The 25,922-nt window shown below is 42.5% G+C and overlaps 1 protein-coding gene and 1 long non-coding RNA gene across 12 annotated transcripts in view; one reads left to right on the forward strand and one right to left on the reverse strand.

The window, feature by feature from the left end:
- The window catches only part of DLGAP2 (DLG associated protein 2), a 578,727-nt gene that overhangs the window by 265,905 nt on the left and 286,900 nt on the right, over window positions 1-25,922 (reverse strand). The window lies entirely within an intron of this gene.
- Window positions 9,664-24,032, forward strand: LOC143844816 (uncharacterized). Its single transcript, XR_013234158.1, has 3 exons — window positions 9,664-9,838; window positions 10,457-10,511; window positions 23,948-24,032. It is a non-coding gene; the product is annotated as an uncharacterized LOC143844816 (long non-coding RNA).

A 25,922-nucleotide genomic window follows, 5' to 3' on the forward strand; every position in this document is an offset into this window, starting at 1 on the left:
ACACCTCCCTAGGGCCAGGGATCTCCAACAGATATGCACGTGCCAAACGCAAAACCTGGTGAGGGACATAAGAAGGTAGGAGGTCTCAAAGATATGTGGGTCCCCGATCACAGATGGCCTTAAAGGTTAATACCAAAACCTTGAACCTGATCCAAGCTGCAACTGGCAACCAGTGCAGCTGCCCTAGTACTGGCTGGATATGGGCCCTCCAAGAGGACCCTTGTAGTCACAATTTGTACCAGCTACAATTTTCAGGTCAGGGACAGGGGCAGGCCAATGCAGACTGTGGGTAGACACACTTCGTGATCTGCTGCATTTCTGCTGAGTCACCTCTGTTTTGGGTGGTTGAGATTCATGCAACTCTAAGCATCCAGCTATGGCTTCTAAACATCTGACAAATATATCCAAGGGGAGACTGGTCTGAAAGAGCCCTGGCCCTGGTTGAGGCCAGGCATGCTTCCCGGGGTCCCAGGACCATCAGCATATTCCTACCCATAGAGCAAAATGCCCTGCAGGGGGCATAAGGAGGTAAGCAGTCCGTCAAGTATGTAGGGCCCAAGCTACATATAGCCTTAAAGGTTAAAACCAAAACCTTGAGCTTAATCCGGAAACAGACAGGTAGCCAATGCAGTTGCCTCAGCAAAGGCTGGACATGGGTCCTCCAAGATGACTTGGTGAGGACCCGTGAAGCTGTGTTTTGTACTAACTGTAATTTCTGGATCAAGCACAAGGGTAGGCCCGCGTAGTCTTACAACAAAGACTGTTCCTGTATATGGAATGAGAAATGCCAGAGTTCAGAAAAGGAAGATGCACTAGAATTATGCTGGAACACATGAGAATTTCAGAAGAAATTCAGCTTGTATTTCATGGATTACAGCAAACTTTTGACTATGTGGATCATGAAAAGCTATGGTTGCACTTAAAATAAATGGTTGTGCCACAGAATCTGATTGTTTTGATGCACAACCTGTACTCAGGAACTTGAGATGTTATTGTTAGTACAGTATATGCAGCAACAGAATGGTTTCTAGTTGTCAAAGGTATCAGACAAGAATATATTTTATCTCCTTGACTTTTCTATATGCAGAAAATATCATAAGGAAAACTGGATTAGATTTAGATGGTGAATAAAAATAGGTAGAAAGAACATTATTTCAGATATAGTGTTGACATCACTTTACTGACAGAAAATAGTGAAGACTTTAAACGACTCCTGATGAAGGTTAAAGAGAAAAGTGTCAAAGCAGGATTACAGCTGAACATCAAGAACACAAAAGTAATGACTAATGTGGAATTACACAACTGAATGGAGGACAATGAAGAAATTAAAATTCTTCAAGGTTTTCTATTCATTGGCTCCATCATCAACCATAAGGGAGACTGTGACCAAGGAATCAAAAGAATGAGCCTGGGAGGGTCAGCCACAAAGGAGCTAGATAAGATTCTTAAGGGCAAGGATGTGTTTCTGGCTACCAAGATGAAATTAATTCATGCCAGAGTATTTCCCATTACTAATTATGAGTGTGAAAGTTTGACCATGAAGAAAACTTAAAAGAAGAAAATTGACTCATTGGAAATGTAGTGTTAGAGGAGATATTTATGAATACCATAGGTCACCAAAAAGAGAAATAAGTGGGTTCTAGGTCAAATCAAGCCTGAACTCTCCCTGGAAACTACAATGACTAAACAGAGGCTATCACACTTTGGCCACATTATGAAACAAGAGTTGCTGGAGAAGACAATAACACTAGGAAAATTTAAAGGAAGCAGAATAAGAGGGAAGACCCAACAGGAGATGGATTGACTCAGTCAAGGAAGCCATGACATTCAGTCTGCAAGACCTGAGCAAGACTGATAACACTGGGACCTGTGGGAGAACATTAATCCATAAGGTCACAATAAGTTGGAAGTAACTTGACAGCACTTAAAATACACACATTTCAGCTGCTGGTAGCTTGCTACGCAGGAAGGTCACCTTGTCAGTAATGCCTGGATGATGGTGGAGAAAAGCATGGAGAAAAAAAATTAGGATTGGAGAACAAGAACCTTATCTATGCTTCTGGTTTATCCTTGATTCCATCACTTGGTTTCATCTGAAGTGTGGAAACAGCTGCTGCGGTAGAACTTAATTGCTAGCCATCAGAACCTTCTGAATGGGATGTTAATTAACCCTTGTTAAACCAATTGTGAGGACATCTTTCTGGCAATTCTGTGGAAGGGTTCTTGTATCCACTTCACTTTCTGGTCCATACAAAGTTTAATAAAGCAAAAAGGAAAAAAATGCCAGGTGATGAATGATTGATTGATTTATTTTACAAAGTCCCTATGCATTTCACCATGCAGGCTTTGTCAGGGGGGATTTATAAGAACAAAATTTTATATTGAATGCCAATAACAGAAAGACCTCATAACAAAATTATTCCACAGTTATTGAAAACAGTATTTAAAAGACAGGATCAAATTTAATTTCAAAAATACATAGATACTGGTCAATTTACCATGTAAGATAAACTAAGGAGTTAACACCATGAAAAAATATATACAGTATTTGCTGGCGTATAAGACTACTTTCCCCCCCTGAAAAACATGCCTCCAAGTGGGCGGGTCGTCCTATACGCCGGGTGCACTTCAGTTGGGATCGATATAGCTGCCCATAGTACTGTAATGTAATGTAACAAACTCTATATTTTGAGTGGAAATGTTGGGGGGTCGTCTTATACGCCCAGTCGTCTTATACGCTGGCAAATACGGTAATATATGAAGTAAAAACAATCGGCTTTTACTGGAACTATCCACAGAAATCAAATTCTGTTAATATGGAAGGTGACACAGAGTTTTTTATACTTGTAGGGATTAGATGAGATGAGAAAGGTCAGAAGTCCCAGATCAGAGTTTAGCCTATGAGGGACCAAAGTCTGTAACCTTAAAATCCACTCAATTTCCTTTTTTAACATGACTTTATCATTATGATGGTAAGATTAATATAATCCCCCCAAATTGAAATCAGTGAGTCCGTGTTCTTTTCCCATAAAACGCTGTACGAAGGTGTACCAACTATTCTGCAAAGTATGTCACTTCTAAGTTCTGTTATACATGTCTTTATTTTCTAGCGGTCTTTCCTACATATATCTTATTGCAATATCATCTAATGTCAAATACAACCATTTCTGAACTGCATGTTATAAAGTTACTTAATACATATTCTTATTTTTCAAAGGGACTGAAAACTTTTCATATTCTGAGTTAGATTTGATTCAATATCAAATGTATTTTTTATAGATTTTATAGATTCTCCCTGATGACGCCTGCATGGCAAAATACTTAGAGACTTTGTATAATAATAATAATAATAATAATAATAATAATAATAATAATAATAATAATAATAATAATAATAATAATAATAAATATTATATTTCGATTTATTTCCCGCCTCTTCCGGAAGGCTTGAGGTGGGTGACAATGATCTTAACCCCATTAAAACCCATTAAAACCCCCATTAAAATATTAATACCAACATGGCGGCAAAGAGAAAATGCCCCATCCCTCCCCATACTAATATCAGAGATAATGGAGGAGTGCAATGTACACTCCAATCATCCAACACCAGGCTTTTTGTTTGTTTGTTTCATTGAAACATTGCAGGTTGCTGTCCATTTTGTTTCTTTATCCATAAAAAGGTTGCCCAAAGACATCTCGATGGCCCAGGAAGTGCTATATGCCAGATTAGGTGCTGGGAAAGAGGAACAACTTGCCCTGTACTAATAGGTTTGAGAACTTATTTTGTTCAGACAGAATAACTCACAAAATGAATGTCACATAGCCACTAGAAGGTCATGGTAATCAGCCATCATCAGGCGGCAAGATACAAACTACTGAAGCTATAGCATCAGATTAAAGCCCAGAGAATTTGATACACAGCAGCTACTTATTTCATTCATTAGTGATCTGTGTTGAGAAATGAGTTTCTAGAATTCCCAGAAATTCATTTCAGATTTTTATTCTCTCTGAAAATGTGACTTTATTGCCTTAAAGAGCACAAAGAGCGAGCTTAATGAGACAATAATTACATCTCCCACAATCTTTCCAGCAAAAAACCCCTGTGTTGTGATACAAATTACAATGCAATGAGGTTATTAAAATACGGTTTGAAACATGGCACACTAATAGAGCTAGCATATTTCCCTTCTCATCATTAAAATTCAATACATAAAAATCATTTGAACCTGAATACAGTCACTACGGTTTGGGCTGTGATAGTTTTGCACGGTCATTATTTAAAAACACATCCCACCTACCAAAGCTTCATCCCTGAATTTAATTCAAGTCTTACGAGCCGCTCACACAGTTTCTACTGGACTTCTAGCCATTAAAATATAAGTTACCCTTCATTAGATTGGAAACGAGATCTCTGCTGACAGAAGGGATTTCCACAGCAGAACAGAACTTCACTGCCTCCTACTTTCTGTGTCAACCCAATATGCCCACTGAAATGCTGATGTTAAGGAACTGGGGATCTGGGAAGTTGTAGGAATCAGTGATGGGTAGGAACCAGTGTAAACCAAGAGGCAGTTTGGTATCGTGGTTAAGAGTGCAGACGTCTAATCTGGTGAGCCAGGTTTGATGCCGTGCTCCCCCACATGCAGCCAGCTGGGTGACCTTGGGCTCCCACATCACTGATAAAGCTGTTCTGACCAAGCAGTGATATCAGGGCTCTCTCAGCCTCACCCACCTCACAGGGTATCTGTCGTGGGGAGAGGGAAGGGAAGGTGAATGTAAGCCACTTTGACACTCCTTCAGATAGAGAAAAGTGGCATATAAGAACCAACTCTTCTTCTTCATTAATATCAGGGCTCTCTCAGCCTCATCTGCCTCACAGGGTGTCTGTTGTGGGAAGAGGAAAGGGAAGGAGGTTGTAAGCCGCTTTGAGACTCCTTCGGGTTGAGAAAAGCAGCATAAAAGATCAGCTCTTCTTCTTCCTCCAGTTAGTGGAATTTTTCCATAGAAGCTAACCCATTAACCCACAAACATTGAGAAATAAGGTATTTGGCTAACATGCAACATACATCATCATATGGTCAAGGTTCGTATTTCCAATATAACAGCTTGATTTATCCACTGTTGCTGAGACAAATTTCTGCTGGCTTTAACTGAAGCTTTTTCTATGATTTTCGGGATACTTGATACTGTACAAGGATACTTGGCAAGATAGTTTGTTCTGAGCCACGTCGATTTGGAAAACTCTTCAGGCACACCTGAGCCATGTCAGAAAATGCCTTCCCCCTAGCTGCTACAGCCACAGAGAAACAGGTGTCAAATTGCAACATAGGACAAAAAGACTGAGATTGTGGTAGATGAAGGACAGGAGGGACGTGACAGTTATAGTGACTGACTAGCCCTAAGCAGTCACTCAGGCTGTGAAAAGCCTTAAATGCTTCAGACTAACTGCAGTACAATCCTAAACAGAGTCACATCACTGTCCATTGTCTTCTTTCAGAATTTGCTATGGGAAACAGCAGCGAATGATTAAAAAAATGCACGCAGAGCTGTCCACCACATCCTAACATACCTGCAAAGTCTTAGTCCCCCTTCCCCACTGGTGTCTGACCTGTTCTTCCTAAAATACTGGGTCAGTTATGCACGATAGGAAAACTCACAAAAAGTCTAGGGGAAAAAAGATGTTTGCTTTTTTGATTCGGAACGTGACAGTGGTTTCGCCATGGAAAACCCATGGGAGTATTTTCGATTATGCATGGCATTCACCCCTCATGGCATTTTCTGCGTTGTTTCCTCGCAGTATTGTAAACTTGCTTTGCTATGATTTTTTTTCTGTAAGCTGGTTCCAGGGATGCTTTTTATGGCATGCATAAACATTACTGTGTTTATTGTCTCCTCCCTTGAGCTGTCTTACACCAATGGCTGAATGGAAAGTCCATGAACTACAATTCCCATAAGCCTTTGCCAGCAGCATGTGTCAGTCAGGTGACATTGCTGCTGACCACAGTATACGAAGGAGCTCCAAGTACAATGGATGAAGTATTCTCCCACTTGAGGAAGGCTCTCTCAAAGACCATTTATGCACTGGGAACTTCAGTGTCTCAGCTTCCATGCAGGAGCACAGATTGGGGGCAGATGAGGCACACCAGGCCAAATGTTCCCCCGTGCGGGTGCAGGAAGAGGTGGGGTAACCTGCCACAACTAAAACTCCAGTCTGCAGCTTGGCATGAAACCTCCAGTGCATAAACGGTCAAATGCAGAATTCATTGCTGTGCTCTACTATAGTATGCAATAAAATAAAATAAAACACGCAAAAGAAATTCCGTCTAAAAATCTGGAAGAAGTTCCTGACAGTTAGAGCTGTTTCTCAGTGGAACAGGCTTCCTCGGGGGCGTGGCTGGGTTCTCCGTCTTTGGGACTAGATGACTCAGGAGGCCCCTTCCAACTCTATGATTCCATGCATATTTTTAAAGCGGGTGATTTAACAGCATTAGTGATCTGACTTCGATGAAAAACTGTGACTGCATAACCACCCCTAGTCATCACCAAGTCCTACACAAAATTTGTACCGAGTATTAAATGGTTTTCTGATAGGCATTCAGTGAGACCCATTTTGGAGATTATTGGAAAGAATCTTTGAAAACACTTCATTGTTATACAAGGCTAGTTTATTATCATCAAGAGGCAATTTGTTAACAGAAAATATTATACACTACATTACTTGCAAGCATTTGATCTGAAGGATTGAAAAATGGCCAGCTATTATTGCATCAATTTTTTTTATCACATTTGTTCAATCCGTACCAACCATGGCCAACTGAATGTATTACTAATTAATGTGAAAATGTCACAGCAACAAGCTGTGGCAGAAAAATTCACTGGGGGCATTTCAGCTTTAACTCTTGACCCCCAAGAATCAAAACAGAGCCGTAATTTAAATAGACACATTTCTCAGATTTGGATCAAAAGGCGTTTATAGATGCTGTGAATGACCTGACCCACATGCTGACTGTGTTTTTATGTACTTTGTTTGCTAATGTGAGAAATCTTCTTAGAGCTCTTCTCTATGAATTCGTTGATCAATATCTAATCCCCATGCCAACTAAATGGAAAATCCATGTTCTGAGGCAGGGTACTTCTGAGTAGCATATGCTGGGAAAAAACACATTGCAAATGCCAGCATCTCCGGAGCTTCCAGAGGCATTTGGTTGGCTACTCTTGGAAACAGAATGCTGGACTAATGGATTATTGTTTGATCCCACAATTTTTCTGCTGTATTTAGTAATTCCAGAGGAGTAGCCATGTTAGCTTTTCAGAGGATGAATGAAGAGGAATCTTGTGGCAACATAATGGATAACTAGCTTGTATTCTAGCATAAGCCTTCACTGCTTTGGGTGCATATGGCATGTCTTCAGAGATTAAAAATTCTCCGACTTGTTTCCGAATCCTGCCATCTTTAACATCAGATTTTTGTCCAATTATTTTTTTAACACACAGGATGACCCTTTTGTCCTCTGAAACGTACAGATGAGCATTGTTGGCACAAGATAGAAAATTGCACCCTGGAAGATATACAAATGGATGAGCCCGAGGTGGTGTAGCTGATGATGGGTGCATCCAACAGTTCTCTAAGGCACTTTCTGCCAGCCTTTCTCCGATTTCCAACAGAAGGGCCTCGTAAGTTGAAGTCTCCTTAGCCTTCAAATTGCTCAATGGAGTGAGAAGAACAGGGATAGAATCCCTCCCATTAGAGGTCTTGTAATATTATCTCAGTGCATATTTTACATACTTCCTAGTTCTGCATACGTTATTCTTTGAACTGCTTCACTCTAGCCATATCAATGTACGTGCAAATGAAGAACCTTAAAATTATTCTTGAATTTCGTTAAGATGCTTTTAAAAAATTGTTTTAAGTAATGCAGTGAAGCTGGGCTACATGCAGTCAGATCACTGGTCTATCAAAGTCATGTATGCGGATGAGCAAGAGCTCTCCAGGGTTTCAGGAAGAGGTCTTTGCATCACCCATTTCATGATCCCTGTAAATTAGAGATGAACCTGGGACTTTCTACATCCAAAGCATATGCCATAGGACAGAGCCCTGGCCCCGCTCTCAACAGCTTCCCTCCTTATCCCCAGCAACTGTCTTGGCAGGTATTTCAAACTAGCTTCTGTTAGGTGCAGGCTGGCAGGAACTTGCCATGAACCACGAAGGTCAGTTGCTAACTAGTCCTTTACCATGATCTAGGGAAGGGCATACTTGTGCAGAAATAAGTTTAATGGATTTCCCCTAGCTTCTGTCTTTTTAAAAATACAATTACATATTAATATAAGAATACAAAGAGCCTCTTGTGGCGTAGAGTGGTAAGGCAATGACATGCTGTCTGAAGCTCTGCCCATGAGGCTAGGAGTTCAATCCCAGCAGCCGGCTCAAGGTTGACTCAGCCTTCCATCCTTCCGAGGTCGGTAAAATGATACCCAGCTTACTGGGGGGTAAACGGTAATGACTGGGGAAGGCACTGGCAAACCGCCCTGTATTGAGTCTGCCATGAAAACGCTAGAGGGCATCACCTCATGGGTCAGACATGACTCGGTGCTTGCACAGGGGATACCTTTACCTTTATAACAATACAAAGAATAAAGAATAAACACAAAATAGATTTCTGTAACTTGCTCTATGCAGGCTTGCCTTTGGCTTTATCTGGAAATTGCACCTGGTGCAGATTGTAGCTGCTAGGGTCCTCACAGGAACACCATGGAGGGCCCATATCTAGTCAGTTCTGAGGCAGCTGCATTGGTTATCAGTTGTCATCAGAATCTGGTTCAAGGTTTTGTTTTTGACCTTTAAGGCCATACGCAGTCTGGGCCCAGCATATCTGAGGGACTGCCTGTCACCCTACGACCCCCCGCAGGGCCTTACGTTCTGTGGGTACTAACTAATCTATTGGTTATTTCTGCCCCCAGGGAGGCATGCCTGGCCTCAACCAGGGCCAGGGCCTTTTCGGTCCTGGCCCTGACCTGGTGGAATGAGCTTCCGGAGGAGCTGTGGGGCCTACAAAACAGAGCTCTGCCACCAGGTCTTTGGTTGAGGACAGGCAGCAAGGAAGACTGCGGCCCTCCCTGCAGGAGTGGCAGCAGTGAATGCCACCTGCACCCTCTATCACCCTTCTCCTCCAAGATGTATTATTGAGAGGATTACTAGGCCTGGTATTATCAGGTGTTTTGCCACAGCATCTTTATCCCTATGGGATTTTTTGAATGTAATGTATTTACTCTTTTTATGTCGGTTTTTAAGGGGCTTTATTGGGGTTTTATTCTGACATTGTTACTCTCCTTGAGCCTTCGGGGAGAGATGGGCAATAAATTGAATAAATAAATAAATAAATAAAATTATTATTATTATTATTATATTAGTGTAGAAATCTCTAAGAAATACAAAGGTATTTTGTTAAGTCTGCTTTTTTATTATAAAAAGCTAACAGCATCCTACCTAAGTAATCTTTATGTGTCATTATATATTAAAGTATTTCCTCAGTTTGGGGAGAAGAACTTTCACTTTTACTTATTTAAAATATTTACAGTTTGCTTTTCTCCCAGAAAGGACTCAATGAATCTTTACTTTAAGCGATGCATGAGTTATTTTGATGCTTTCATTTTTCCAAAGCATTTACACAGAGGTGCCATCATCCATTCAAATAATGCTTATTCCTGTCTAAATAAAAGCTATGAAGTCTAGGCTTTCCTTTTTGTAACAGTGTTTATTTCCCATCTGCAGAGGCCTGGTTTGTAAGACAGGGCTACGGGATAAGCAAACCATCCATCAGGAGAGAATAGGCAAATGGATGTAAGTAGAACAGATGTCTCAACAGATCAATAATACCCTCTTGGCAGTTGCTAATAACACAACCAAACCGTAACAGCTGACAAGGAAGAATTGTAAGATAGTAACACCTGTTAACATTATCTTGACTTGATAGCTAAGGTGACACTTCAAGAGAATTGGGAGTAAAATTTAGAACATCATCATGTGTTAAACCCTCTGATTTGTTGCCTAAATGTTTGTTTGGACTTGGAAAACATACCACTAAATAAGTGCATTCAGAACCCACTATTCACTCTGTCCCATTGTGGCATTTTTCTGTCTTGATGTATTAATACTATTAGTCATACACCAATGCCAAATGACAAGGAAAGAGCCTATTCAGATGCACTGCAAAGCCACCATGTCTTATTTTAATCTGTGAAACCAATTCACCTACAGATGATCCCTTAATCTTAGTTTGTCCCCACCAATGTAAGTTTCAATGATTGTGCTTTCCAATGCTCTCCCGCACTGAGAAAGGGTGTTATCCTGGCCTACACTGTGGCATCAGGTTAAGAGTGAAGTCCTGCAACTACTGGCTGGTGGGTTTCTGATGGTCCTCACTAATCTTTGGCTTGTCTCTGCCCAACTTTTGTCTAGCAGACCAGAAGCCAAGGACATGATCAGAGTGACAGCTACTGGAAAGCACAGAAAGGTAAGACAGGTCACATTTTCAGGTTGTTTGTTCCACGAGTGTCTATAGGTAGGAAAGGGAAGAAGAAGAAGAAGAAGAAGAAGAATTGGTTCTTATATGCTTCTTTTCTCTACCCGAAGGAGTGGTGGGACACAAAACCAGGCGTAAGCCAGGATTCCACCTGGGCTCTGCATTCATATATAACACAAAAACCATAGTTAAGACTGTGAGTAATAAACCAATTTCAGATCTTGGTTTCAGATCCTGGTTTGAGGTATCCAAAATAACCACAAATGACTGGCATATCCTCAACTCCATGTCTGTATGATATAGTTACCACAATTAGTGGTAGTGGTCTGTATGATATAGTTACCACAATATATAACTAAAATAAATGGTGGTGCTATTGGGAATATATAGTACTAAGGCATAATTCTTGGATACTAAACAGTGGAAGACTGAATAGCTGAATATAACCCATCCACACCCAAAAAAATCCCTACATGGAAAATTAGTTTATAACTTAAAAAGCTAATAGAACTCTTTGCCCTGGCATCTGAGACTGAACTGATGCATAGATTTTTTATTATTAGATTTCTATATCTAATAATATTAGGTATCGCATAGGATGTTGATTAATGACATGAAAAAGAGGAGAAGAAGGACTATTTCCACACTGGGAACTTCACTGCCCCGGCTCCCGTGTGGGCGGCCATGCTTCCCTCTCCCCAACCTCCCACAGCAAGAAGCTTGCCAGGCCGCAAGCTAACTGGCCGCTTCGTCAGCCAATTTGCTTGCTTCTCGCTGCGGGGGGGGGGGGAGAGGGAGCCGCGGCCCACTGCCGAGGCTCTTGCGGTCCGTCACTGGACCTCAAACCGGTGGTTGAGGACCACTGGTGTACAGCACTAGAGATGACTGGGGAAAAATCAGCACCCTTCCTAACTATATTCTTATGGTATCTCTTGAGAAGAATGAGAGTTTATGGGAAAACATACCAAGGTTCAGGTCTTGAGGGAAATTAATCCCTACTGGAAAATTTGTAATATGTCAAGCACATTCTGCAACAGTTTCTGTGTAATTTTGTCCAGCCACAGACCCTGGGGGAGCCAACCCAGACTCCCTCCCTGCCCCTGGCTCACTCCCGCTGCTCCCAAGCATGCCCAGGAGGGCTCCTCAGCAATCCCCGCCCTCCTCCTCACACCACAGCAGCAACCTCGGCACAGCATGGAGGGAGTGAGCCACTGACAGCTAAGGGCTCCCAGAATCAGAGTACCTTTATAGGCTTATACACACAACATAGAGAGTGAAAAATAGACATTTAAATATTTAAAGAATTCATGAAATCATGAGTATGATTTAGAATAGTCAATAAGATCTTGGCTACCATCACAATAAATGTAGGGTCCTTATTGCTTAATATGACATTGATCAAATGCCTCTCATCCACACAGAATAGTCTAATTTTCTTCAAGTACCCCACTAAAGGATGGCGCAGTTGAATAATCCTAGAACATTCAATAAGTATATGAAAAAGTGAGTTTGGAACATTACGTCCATACAAACAGTCTCTTAGAAGCAGGAATTTGGTGAAATCTGCCATGAGTTACATTTGAGGGGAAGATATTTAAAAATGCTAGCAGATATGCTCTTCTTAAAGAGTATACAGCCAATGTTTGGCGGTATACTGGGATGGTTTTATATGATATGGGAACATCCCAATATCGAGGTGAGCATACATTTTTAGCAAGGGATCTTAATAGTCGGGCATCGATGTCTTCCAACCTCTGCATGGGCTCCCAGTGAGTCAAGCAGTGGGCACAAAAACACTGATGGCAGATCCGAAATCAGGGGTGGGGGGAAGAGCCCTCCTCCATTTAAGAGGGATATGGGGAGGATGGGCGGGCAAAGCCAATGTAGGGGCATAGAAGGGGGATGGACGGCTGGAGGGGCCAGCTGCAGGGGAGAGGAAAGACAGCCGAGGATGAGGAAGGGAATAAAAGGGAATGGAGACAGCACAACATGGTGGGTGAGAATGAGCAGGAAAGAGAGATAGAAAAGAAGATAAGGAAACTAGTAAGAGTGACAGAGAGGAGTCAGCGACCAGGAGGAGGAAAAGTGATCCAGAAGGAAGTCTTGGACTAGCTTTGAGCCACCTACTGGCCACCCTGATGGAGTCCCGATAATGCAGTGACCAGGAGGAGGAGAGCTAAGATGAGGATCTCCCCTCCTCTCCTCCCACAAGGCGGCAACCAGCCGAAGCTTCTGGCAAAACCCCAAAAATGGAGGAGGGGAGCATCAGAATTTTTAAACAATGTGAAAGTGATTTTAAAAACATTTTACATTTGAAAAGAAAATCTGACATTTTTTCAATCAGGTTGACTGATGGAGCATTAAGGCTACAGGAGGGCAAGGCTACATAAAAGGAAGGGAAACAACTGCCCGTTTAGACAGTGCCTAGACTACAGTTGCCATTCCACAGTTGGGATGGGGGATCCCTGGTTTGAAGCCTCCCCCCCCTCCATTTCATTGCTCTCAGGAATTGGGGGAAGTGACTAAGTCTGAGAAGAAGGAAGTACACACAATGTTGCTCTCTCTCCCTGAAATTACAGAGGCATGTCAGTGGCATTGGGGGTGATGCTCTGGTTTGGAGGCAAAACTCTATGGAAAGGAGCTAATTCTACCATAGAGGTTTTAACTGCCAACCAGAACATTGCCACCAATGTCACTGACATGTCTATGCCACTTTTGGGAGACACAGCAATGTCATGTTTACTTCCTTCTTCTTCCCTCCCCACTCCCAGGAAGTTCCCCCACCCCCCACCTGCTGGTCTGATGGACCTAGAATCATAGAATCAGAGTTGGAAGGGGCCATTCAGGCCATCTAGTCCAACCCCCTGTTCTACGCAGGATCAGCCCTAAGCATCCTAAAGCAACCAAGAAAAGTGTGTATCCCACCTTTGCTTGAAGACTGCCAGTGAGGGGGAGCTCACCACCTCCTTAGGCAGCCTATTCCACTGCTGAACTACTCTGACTGTGGAATTTTCCCCCCCTGATATCTAGCCTATATCGTTGTACTTGTGGTTTAAACCCATTACTGCGTGTCCTCTCCTCTGCAGCCAACAGAAACAGCATCCTGCCCTCCTCCAAGTGACAACCTTTCAAATACTTAAAGAGGGCTATCATGTCCCCTCTCAACCTCCTTTTCTCCAGGCTGAACATTCCCAAGTCCCTCAACCTATCTTCATAGGGCTTGGTCCCTTGGCCCCAGATCATCTTTGTCACTCTCCTCTGTACCCTTTCAATTTTATCTACATCCTTCTTGAAGTGAGGCCTCCAGAACTGCACACAGTACTCCAGGTGTGGTCTGACCAGTGCCGTATACAATGGGACTATGACATCTTGTGATTTTGATGTGATGCCCCTGTTGATACAGCCCAAAATGACATTTGCCCTTTTTACCGCTGCATCACACTGCCTGCTCATGTTTAGTTTACAATCCACAAGTACCCCAAGGTCTCGTTCACACACAGTGTTACCTAGAAGCGTATCCCCCATCCAGTAGGCATGCTTTGCATTTTTCTGACCCAGATGCAGAACTTTACACTTAACAACCTTACAACTTTAGCCTTGACACATGCTGAGAGAAAAGGCCAGAATGGAGTGAAAATCATTTTATCTTCTTCATTTAATGCATAACATATTTAGTTTTTAAGAAGCACAATCAGAGTAGTGTTAAGATGTTTTAAGTAGCACTGACTGAAATGCAAAAGGTATTTAATTCTCCTATTGAAATCAGTAAGAGTTTAGTGAAGATCATGCCTACTGTCTCTTGTCATCCCAGTCTGTGTATTCCCCCCCCCCCCAATCTCTCTGTAGTCATAGGAACAAGTTGTTGGATAAAAGAAAACTTACACAGGATTTAGATACCATGAAAATTTCTTGTTCAATCTTTGAAAATCCCTGAAAAGCATCAGTTACTTTGCACAACATAGTTTATACCAAATGACGTTAAATATGAATAAATATGAATAAACAAATATGGTAGATCTAATCTGGGTATTGAATTAAGTCATTAGAGAGCTTGAAAGCACAACTGAAGGAAGAAGGAACATTGATTTGGGGGACTGTTTGCCCTCCTGCTGCTAGGCAGGATTACCCAGCTCATAGAGTTGCCAAACCAAGTTTGGAAAAATCCTAGAAATTTGGGGGTGAGTTTTTAAGAGTAGATCCTAGGGAGGGCTAGGTTTGGGGAGAAGTGGGACTTCAGCAGGGTATAATGTCATAGAGACGAATTTCCGAAGCAGCTTCTATAGGAGAACTGATCTCAGTCATATAATTCCAGGAGATCTCTAGTCACCACCTGGAAGCTGCCAACCCTATCCAATAGTCTATGATACCTGACTATGGGACTGCCATGAGCAAAAAGGAAAAGGAAAAGGAAAAGAAAAAGAAAAAAAGGGAGGGGGTTACAGGGAAGGTAGCATGTGATATCTCTCTGTCCTTGATGTAGTGCCAGTGGAAGTATTATTAGAAGAAATGTGGTGGGGCAGGAATATTAGCTTTGAAGCCCCTCCGGGTGGAGAATCAAATCACTATACCAATGGGCTTCCATGGACAAAAAGCCACTAGGCCCAGAGAGTCTATCCTTAAAATCTACAGGAATTTCCCAACTCAGAGCTGGCAACCTTGCCCAGTGCTTTAGGAGAGGGAAGGGAATTGAAGATCCACCATTGTAAGCTCTTTGATTTAGGCAGGCATAGTCTCCAGTCCTTTGTAAGCTATGTTCAGGATGCTACATTTAAAAAAAATTAATAGCTAGTAGAGAAGCCTGGTTTTAAAATGGACAGGGCCCTTCCACTGAGGGCCAATCATAGGGCCATCATGCTGTCAGGTGTTACCCGATGTCTTCTATGTGGTATGATGATAGACCTTGAGATGAGTATCAAATGCACCGGTTTTAGGGAGGAAGGACAGGACAGGATACAGCATTAATGCTAACCTTTTCTTTTGTATATTTATTTAAAAATATATATCCTGCCTCTATGAGCCTCTTGTGGCGCAGAGTGGTAAGGCAGCGACATGCTGTCTGAAGCTGTCTGCCCATGAGGTTGGGCGTTCGATCCCAGCGGGCGGCTCAAGGTTGACTCAGCCTTCCATCCTTCTGAGGTCGGTAAAATGAGTACCCAGCTTGCTGGGGGGTAAACGGTAATGACTGGGGAAGGCACTGGCAAACCACCCCGTATTGAGTCTGCTATGAAAACGCTAGAGGGCGTCACCCCAAGGGTCAGACATGACCCGGTGCTTGCACAGGGGATACCTTTACCTTATCCTGCCTCTATGATTTCATTCCATTGGTTTCTTTGTGGTTAAGGTTTAAAAATCCTTTTTGATTGAAAGATTCGAACACCCTCAAATGCAGCTTTTCCTGGGCTTGGTAATATCGTCGTAATCTTGAATAAAGATACGTGAGTGTGGACCCTTGGTCTGAGTTGCACGGCATAGACCTAGTATTCATGACTGTTTTGCATTCAAGGTATGGGCTTAGCAACAGTTTAGTGATAAGGTGAACACAGAAAAAAATTGTTCTGCTCCCCAGGTCCTATCTGAGCAGGAGGGAAATTATCAGACAGTGACAAATATGTTTTCCTTCCTTAATACAGTTAAATGATTGAGGTTGTCTGTCCTTGAAGATATCAGCATCAGTCTATCCATTCTGCATCTCTGATGTATTTCTGTTTGAATAGAACCTAGGTCTGGGCAAGTTTAAAATTCCTCCGTTTCTATGACTAAATTCACTCAAATAGGGTATTAGTATTGCCATCTCTGAGAAGAGACTGTTATTTTCAACTCTTTCCCAACCCCAACTTCCTAGTTCTGGTTCAAAAGATAAAATATTTGGTATCACCGACCCAACAGCACTTCTATTATGTGATATATATAAGAGACGCGTGCCACGGAATTTGCAATAATTTTGTTATGTGCAGCAAGGATAAATGTAGCAGCCAACTGGATCCATGATGCAAATTCCAAATTGCTGGGACAGTCTTTCTAGAATTTGGCAAGTTGCAGAAACTGCACATTTACAAACTACATCTGAGCCATTTCTGGGCATCGATTCACAGATACATTTCTAGAAAACTGGGCACTGTTCTTTCTTTACTGGAATAAAGTCAATTACAATATTTGCCCTCATGCTTTAAGTAAGGTTTTCTTCCAGTAGGAAGTGTGTGTGTGTGTTATACACTCATAAATATTCATATCTTTCCCTCCCAATACTAAACATTTCAATTAACATAGAGCTTCTCATTTTTATTATTTATTATCATTAGCAAGCGGTCTCAATAGTTCTGTGGGACTGCTTATGGTTCCAAGGCATGCAGGCAAGTAATGATCACCTTTCCCCAATTCATGTGGGGTATGAAACCATGAAAAGTGCAAGTGACCACATACCATTGCTTTTTAAACAATACACATTCATCAGCACTCTATGAAGAATACTTGATGTGGATTATTATGATGCATAAACATGGTTTGGTCATGTTTCTTCTCAGTATATCAAACAGACACAGCTAGCCTTCCTCTGACAATGATATATCCCCATTCAACAGTTCCTCATGTTAAAAAAATTCCACAGGATAACCATTCATGGTTCCTACACACTGATATTGACTTTGGGCCTTAATTTATTTGCTGAATTGTTGCCTTGAAGTTGAAATAGTAGGTCAGGAAAATAGGCATGGATGGGAATTAATTTTTTATATTTTTAAAAATTTGGTAAACATGCATTAAAGGTAAAGGTATCCCCTGTGCAAGCACCGAGTCATGTCTGACCCTTGGGGTGACGCCCTCCAGCGTTTTCATAGCAGACTCAATACGGGGTGGTTTGCCAGTGCCTTCCCCAGTCATCACCGTTTACCCCCCAGCAGCAAGCTGGGTACTCATTTTACTGACCTCGGAAGGATGGAAGGCTGAGTCAACCCTGAGCTGGCTGCTGGGATCGAACTCCCAGCCTCATGGGCAGAGCTTTCAGACTGCATGACTGCTGCCTCTGCGTCACAAGAGGATCTCAGACATGCATTAGGTGATCATATATGGTCATGTTGACTCACCCACCCCTCCCCAAATGTCCAGTGATGGGCCTGGGGTGAATGGGAAGGGGAGGGTCCCTGGATGAGCATGTACAGAACTATGTTTCCCAACCGATATTCTGGGGTTTCCTGAAGCCTGAGGAATGTTTCAACAGTTTCTTAATGGTAAAAAAAAAAGTTGAGAAAGGCTACATTAAACCATCTGTTCTTTCAGTTCTTCTCACCAGTCACTGAATCTTTAAATCATAGCTCCAAGCCTCAACAAAGATATTTAGATGCTCTGAAAGCTTCTTCTGCCTGATCCATCTGATGCAATTCTCATGCTTTCTGCTTCTTCTGGCTTATGGTACAAGTGTTCAAGTCAAGAATAGATGCAGCCATTAAGGCAATTACTTCATAGCTGGACAAGGAGTAAGGCCAAACTTCAGGCCAATTCCTCTCAAAAATCTCGATCTAGTGTGCCAGACAACTCACAACAGTCTATTTCTGTCCTTCTGCAGCCTTCTCAGTCGAATAATTAATGAACGTTTTCTTTTGAAAATACAGATAATATGTGAATATTTTTCAACACCATTGCTTTTGAGCATGAAAATAGGCAGATGTTTTGAATCCTTTGGACTAGAAAGACAGCTACCCCTTTAAAAATTATAATTAACTGTTTTCAGCATCTGGGTGCAATTCATGTGCCCAATTGTTTTACTGTCTATTGTATAGCCAGCAAGGTCATAAACCTCTGAGAGAAAAAACATAACAGTGTAGAACAAGGAGGAAAAACAAGGAAGTACATGTTTGAAAATAAAAACTTAATTTAGAATATAAATAACAGTACAATCTTTCAAATGCTGACTTTGGCTAACAAATTTGAATGACCATGAACTGCCCAGCATGTATATCTTCATAAATTTGCATCTTTATGTTTATTATTATTTCACGTGTATTTTTTTCCATTTTGCTTGGCAAAAATAAAAATTATCACAGTATAATGATAGATTCAAGTGTGTAGCTGTGTTGGTCTGAAGTAGCACAATAAAAATTGAGTCCAAGAGCACCTTTAAGACCAACAAAGATTTATTCAAGGGGCGAGCTTTTGCGTGCATATACGATAGTACTTGAGGGAGTATGCATACACACGAAACACAGTATGCATTATACTGTTATATGCTTACAACTATCAGTTATCAGTATTGTACCATTATTCAAATGTTTTATAGACTGTTCCATGTATTGTTCTTATGTTATTATGTAAACCGCTCTGAGCCCCTGGGGAGGGCGGTATATAAATATAATAAATAATAAATAATAAATAATAAATAATAAATAAATAAATAAATGAAATCTCATTCCTTGAATAAATCTTTGTTAGTCTTAAAGGTGCTAATGGACTCAAATTTTGTTGTATCACCGTTTAAGCAGTAGAGGTACTTAAAATGAGATCTGTCATAGTGATCACTTGGTTGAAGTAATCAGTCAAGATTCCGCCCCCCCCCTTTTTTTTTTTTGCTATTCAAAATAAGGTAAATCTACTTGGATGAAAGAAGATAAGACAGGATAGAAATGTTTGTGTTGGTGGAAAGTGCTGTCAAATCACAGCTGACTTATGGTGACCTCATAGGGTTTTCAAGGCCAGAGACATTTATAGGCAGTTTGCCAGGGCTTGCTTCCATGTCATGACCCTAGTGTTCCTTGGAGGTCTCCCATCCAAATACTGGCCAGAGCCAACCCTGCTTTGAGAGCATTATATTTAGTATTATTTAACATGCACTTTAGTTTTGCTCGCCAAACCTTACAAAGGTAGTCTGATATTTCCCAAGCAGAGATTTGAGAGATGAACGGAAGTCCTTGGTTTCTAAAGGTAAGATGATGACTAAATGTTTTAAATAAATAATAAATAAAATAGTAATCTGACAAATGAATAAATAATAAATAAAATAGTAATCTGACAAATGAATGGCATACATGAAGTAGCAGAAACTGGAACCTGAGTCAAGTACAAGGCTAGAACATGCACAACACTATGTACATTCAGTGGTTTCAATGCAGGAGCTCACAAGCGGAAACATAAACAGACTTAATGCAATGCCTCTTGTACAAGATCTTGTGTAACACCTAGCGCTCTCCTCCCCAAGCATGCTAGTGCCCTGAAATGGCCTGCATGATATCTTGCACAAACACAAATGGATAAGGTTGACAGTATAAGCAGCTACTTGGGTATTTCTTGATTTTCTGCTAGCACAAAATTACTAATGAAGAAAATTACACACTAAATCCAATAACAAAATAAATTGTAATAAATTATAAAAAATATAATTCCAAATAGCTGTGTTAGTCTGCAATGGCACCTTAAAGACTACCGTATATACTCACATATAAGCCAACCCGCATATGAATCGAGGCACCTAACTTCACCACAAAATGCTGGAAAACCTTATTGACTCGCATATAAGCTGAGGCTAGTGTTTGGATAGGGACTTTCCCCCCTTCCCTTCCCTTTTGGGCAGGATCTTTTTTTTTCTTTTCTTCCCACCCGCCTCCTCCCTCTTTTCCCCTGACCCCTCTTGCCTTTTTATATGCCTTTTTATATCCAATTCTTCTTCTTATCAAATTCCCTTCTTTCTAGCCAGGTCTTAAGTTTACACTATTTTTCTTCTGTGAGTACAAGGACACTTGCACTCATGAAACAGGGGCATTTCTGTCAATTTTCCCATAAGTTGTATTTCCATGCTGTCCCATGAAGTGTGTTTCCTGTGGATCAACTGACTGCATTTCATAAGATCCACAAGTACCCAGGGTAGGGTTGTCAGGTCTCCAGATATATGGTCCGATGGGTTGCTTGCTGAAACCTGAAGCATTGGCATGAGGAAAAAGGAGCACACACATTGTGCAGCAGTTATGATGTCATGGTGAAACCTGGACATGATGTCATAGGCACTCTAGGCTTTGCAAAAACTCTATGGTTTTACCACAGAGTTTCTGGTAATCCCAAAGTGTCCTATGATACCACAAATTTTTCACATGAAATGACAGTATGCTGCCATGATGTTGATGTGAGAGTCCCCACCCTCTAAATGCACCCAGGAGTTACTGCCTGTGGCTTGGCAATCCTACCCAAGGACAATATTTCAGGGATCACAGCAGGCTGCATGTCAAAACAGGTAAGCAAGAAAGCTCCACTTGCAGTGATTGGGATATAAGTAATTTAATTCAATCTAGTTATCTTTAACCCGCTCCTGCGGAGCGGATTAAATAATAGGTTAAGGGCACTTAAGGAGGGCCCTGTCCGTGATGAGGAAGGGTGCTGATAGGCCCCTTCCTCATAACTGACAACTGGAGGGCCCAATTGGCAGGCACAAAGCGGCTGCCGATTGGCCCCTCCGAGTGTCAGTCCGGCGCCAAGGGACCAATTGGGATGGTCCCTGCTCGCCGGACTGACCACTCAGGAGACGCGAAGCGCCTCCCGCCCCACCCCCCAACCGCCTGCATCCGCAAAACCGACACCATTTTCACCCCGCCAGCCCGCCTGCACACAACACTTCCTGCCTCGGCGCCCGGACACGAAGAGCCGCCGCCGCCCCAACACGCGACTGCCCCATGCGGTTCCCTACCTATTGCCGCCGCGCCTCAGCCTCCTGCCACCGCCGACACAACCCCTGACCCGGCGGCACCTTCCCCCGCAGCGCTGGCCCTTCTGACAGCCGCGCCAGTGCCGCACCCGCCTTCACACGCACCCAGCACCTCCACGCTGGCCCGTAAAGCCTCCAGGTGCTGCTGCCCGCCGCCGCACCTCCAACACCGGTCCCGCCACCAATGGCGCTGGCCATGGGACGGCCACTGCCTCTGCTGCCAGCGGCTGGCTCCAGCACAGGCTGCCGCTGCAATGCTGGAGCCGCCACCGCCAGGACATCCACCAGTTCGCCTCTTTGCTGCTGACGAGCCACGTTCACAGCCATCGACGCCTCAGGTATGGCCGGCGAGACATCCACACAAGCCCCCAGCCAACGTGCAACGCCCTCGCCCCGGCCCATCCAAAGCCTCCAGACCGCGCCCGACCGCTCCCAGGCCGCACAGCCACCCCCCAAGCCCCCATTGCCGTCCTAGCGCCCGCTGTATTTAAACTGCAGCGGGCTTAATTACTAGTTCTATTAATAAATCTAATTTACCTAATTTACCCAAAGCAGCCCATGAACACTGTAAAATATCAGTAAAATGATAGTCTTCAAAAACAATATTTCATATGTCTAACACTGAATGTTTCTGTCACTTTCTGCTCCAGAAAAGTTTAACCAGTTTAGACAAAGTAATGCCAGAAAGTTGAAAAGGACAAAAAAAGTGATCTGTCTGACATTTAATTTTCTTTGTACAGAGAACTTTGAACAGAGAGTTAGGCATGAGTTCTAGTAATGTGTGACCTTTGATATACAGCTGGCATTGCAAAATCCAATCTTCCCCTAGAAACAATTAGTAAAAGGCTACAATGTGAAGCTGAGAGTTAGAGCAATTCTTACAGTCTGTAATCTTTCGTACTTGTGTGTGTTAAAACTGTAATTTCAGATTCAAAACCTAATCCTTTGGCACCTACCTCATTAAACTGATACAAAAACTATGCCTATGAATTACATTCATGCAACATGTCATATCTTTAAGCTTGTCTGTCTTTTATCATGACTATCACATGATGTAGGTTGTAGACAATCACCATATATTATCTATCTGTCTGTCTGTCTAGTATAGGCTACAGGATATCAAGTCATTTCAAGGAAATCAAGTTATATATATACACACACACACACACACACACACACACAACCTGAGACACCCATGTGTTTAAGGAGGAACTATTTATTTATAGAACTTAAAGAACCTATCTGGAAGATTCAGGCCAAACAACCAAAATAATTACTTTATTCTAGCTTGTTGTTTAGATTTAAAAAGAAACAACACTATATTCCTGAATGATGTGCATATCTAGATGACTCATAGTGCTGCAAATTGCCAACCTGTTGGAAAGCTACTATAAAGCACATTACTGAAAAGGGCAGACTACAGCAGTCATGCCAGTTGCTTCAGTGCTTCTGTTGATTTAGACCAGGGGTAGTCAAACTGCGGCCCTCCAGAGGTCCATGGACTACAATTCCCAGGAGCCCCTGCCAGCGAATGCTGGCAGGGGCTTCTGGGAATTGTAGTCCATGGACCTCTGGAGGGCCGTAATGTACATTAAAAGTAGGGATGCCACAAACTTCACAGTGAACAGGCTCAGCAGGCAAGCATACAATTGTGACAGATACCACATAGAAAATAAGGCTCAAGTGCTGAAAGAACAGCAATAGTCAGTGAAATGTTTAGAAGTCTCACTAGGCAGAAGGAACTATGATTACAGGTTGCTCTGAGGCCAGCCTGTGACTGGCCAGCCACAGCTGAGCTGGAGTTATCATATGGGCTGTGGGCTGAAGGGAAGACAGTTCAGTCTGAGGGAAGTCTGATTCTGTCAGATCCTTAGCTGATAAAACTCCTCTGAGGGGAAGCTCCAGTGAGAAAGCTGAGTTCGCTATTGAGAGCCGGACAACTAGGGCAGTTATCTGGCAGTGAGAATTTGGATAGTCAGATCTTTACTCCCAAATTAGGCCAAAAAGTAAGGTGAATCATTCAAAGGAAGAGAAAGAGGAACGCTGCCTAGCTAGTAAAGGGAAATCAGAGGTATATTTCCTGGGATATGTGTCTGTGAGAAAGAGCTTGTTACCTCAGAAGGCAGAGGGATATTAGCTCATCCTGGAAGGGAGAAAGGAGTGGTACAATCTCATAGTTGGGCCTCCTTGCTGTTCCCAGTAAATCCCCCCTCCTTTTCCACCTCTAGCCAAAAGGGACCTGACAATACTGATTGCCAGGTGTTTGAAGATCCTAATTTAAAACTGCAATTTGGGGGGGGGGAAATGCTCTAGGATGAATGTGCTCAACTACCTGCCATCCAAACTCATGCTTGATTAAATAGTTCACAGTCTGAATATGAGAATTTAGCATGAAACCTCAATATATATATGTCACTGAAGATTTCAAAGTGCTGCTACTAGACTACATTGGATTTAAAATTTAATAACAGCAGGTAGGAAGAGCCCAAATCCAGTACAGATACTGAACATCTGGGTAACAAACATTTTACATCTTAAAAGCAGATGAACTTTTGAGTTTTTGTTTGCATATTTTCGTCAACCTTTCAGCATTTGACATTATTTTAAATACTTTTTACCAATGTTTCTGTATTCAGTTTTGTTTTCTTTTCAACACATTTCTCATTCTTGATTGCCAATACATGGAAATGAAAAAAAATCACAATTATTTCTTTCCTGGGTTTGTTATGACCCCTTCTAACCACCCCAGTGACTTGAACTCAGAACCTTCAGAAAAAGAGCACCAGGAGCCAGGGCTGGTGGCTGAGGAGGACCAGAAGAACCAAGAAGGGTCCAGCACAGGAGCGAGATGCCTGCTGACAATGTTCCAGCAGTGCCAGAGGCCACCCTGCCAGATTCTGAGAAGGAGACCGCACCACCAGCCTCTGTGATAACTACCTCCACTGGGCAGGAGACCTGAGGTGAGTACCTTGCTGAGTCAACTGGTTCACTTGGTGCCAGTCTTGTGACTCAAGGCACTACTTTGAAGAGACATGTCTGGCTTTAATTGCAGGACAGGGTTATTGATAGAAGACGGGATGTGGGGGTGGGGGTGTCTTGATACTAATGAGTTAGATTCAGTGGTGTTAGGATTTCTGCCAGCCAAATCAGACTTTTACACCTTCCTCTACTACTGTGACCCAGCATCATGCTCCTGGGAAAACAGAATCCAGAGGACCAGCAAGTAGAGCAAATGGGGAGGTCTGTAGTGGGAGGCACAAATCACTAAGAATGGCCTCCATAACCTCAGCAGAGATGTATCACTGGATCCAACCCCCCTAAATTAATTTAATAAAAATGCTTATTATCGTACTGGTTAAGCATTCGCAACACAGAAGTCATTTGCTCTAAGGATAAGCATATATACCCATCTAAGAAACCATTATAACTCTGTAGCATAAAATTGTCTTGGAGGACATAGTGAAGGCCATAATTTGGCATAGATTGAAAAGGAGACACAACAGAATCATAGAGGATAGGTCCATAAATGGTTACTAGTCATGGTAACTTATGGGAACCTCCAAATTCAGAGGCAGGAAAGCTGAATACCAGTGATTGGAGGCAACATCAGGGAAGACTTTAGCCTTTGGTCTCTGCTTGTGGCCCCCTCTGGGCAATTAGTTGACAATTATCAGAATGGTGGACTAGATGGACCACTAGTCTGATCCAAGAAAGCTCTTACGTATATGCTGAAATTCTTAAGTATAAACATCTGGCAGATTGCAGAGCCTGGAATATTTGCACTGCCTTACATTAATTGTTTTCTACGGCTTGCGGTTTCTATTCTGATTGCAAGGTCTGCCACAGCAAATCCTACCAGCCTTGCAGTTTTGGAGAAGGAAGAAGTGAGAGGGGCAGCCATACCCACATTTGTTTCAGCACAGCGGTTCAAACCACCTCATTAAAGGAGAAGTTCATTGTTTGCTTCAGAAGTCGCTGCTGTCTTCTCCCACTTAGTTACTATCAACAGCAGCTCCAGAGCAAACTAGTCAATGAACCTTTCAGCAGACTGCTGAAGAGGACAGGATAATTTGGTATACCAGTACTCCAGCTGCTCTTCTTGGTCTAAGAGAAGGGTTATGCTCAGCCAGTCAGTCCCCAAGCCTTTCAGAACACTGTTCGGAACCTTAAAGGACAGGAGCCCGGCTTCTCTCCCCAGGAATCCAAATAAGTGGGGGAAGATTCTCAACCATGAAACCAAGAGAATAAAAATCCCTGAACAAAACCTGAGAGTACACACTATGGTGTGTGCTGCTGTAGCTGTGCCCCAGTGAAATGAGCATCTTAGCAGAGCTTTATGGGAGGCTGTTCAATCAGGCACATGTAGCTTTTAATGTCAAAGACCGTAATTAATTGACAGCTGCAGGAAAGAGACAGTAGCCCTATAACGTCATAGAGAATGGACTCTACATCCTAGGCAACTGAAATATGACTCTTGTCTAAAATGCATCCCAATAAGCAATACAATCAAAAGAAATGTATTCACCTTGGTGACTGCTAGTATATTATCTCCGTGAAGTATTGAGGAAAGCAGTCAAGCCCTTCCTAGGACCCAAATGGGCATTTCTGCGTAATTAAATAAGCAGGTAAAGGTAAAGGTAAAGGTATCCCCTGTGCAAGCACCGAGTCATGTCTGACCCTTGGGGTGACGCCCTCTAGCGTTTTCTTGGCAGACTCAATACGGG

This window comes from Paroedura picta, chromosome 1 (genome assembly GCF_049243985.1).
Source record: "Paroedura picta isolate Pp20150507F chromosome 1, Ppicta_v3.0, whole genome shotgun sequence".
NCBI lineage: Eukaryota > Metazoa > Chordata > Lepidosauria > Squamata > Gekkonidae > Paroedura > Paroedura picta.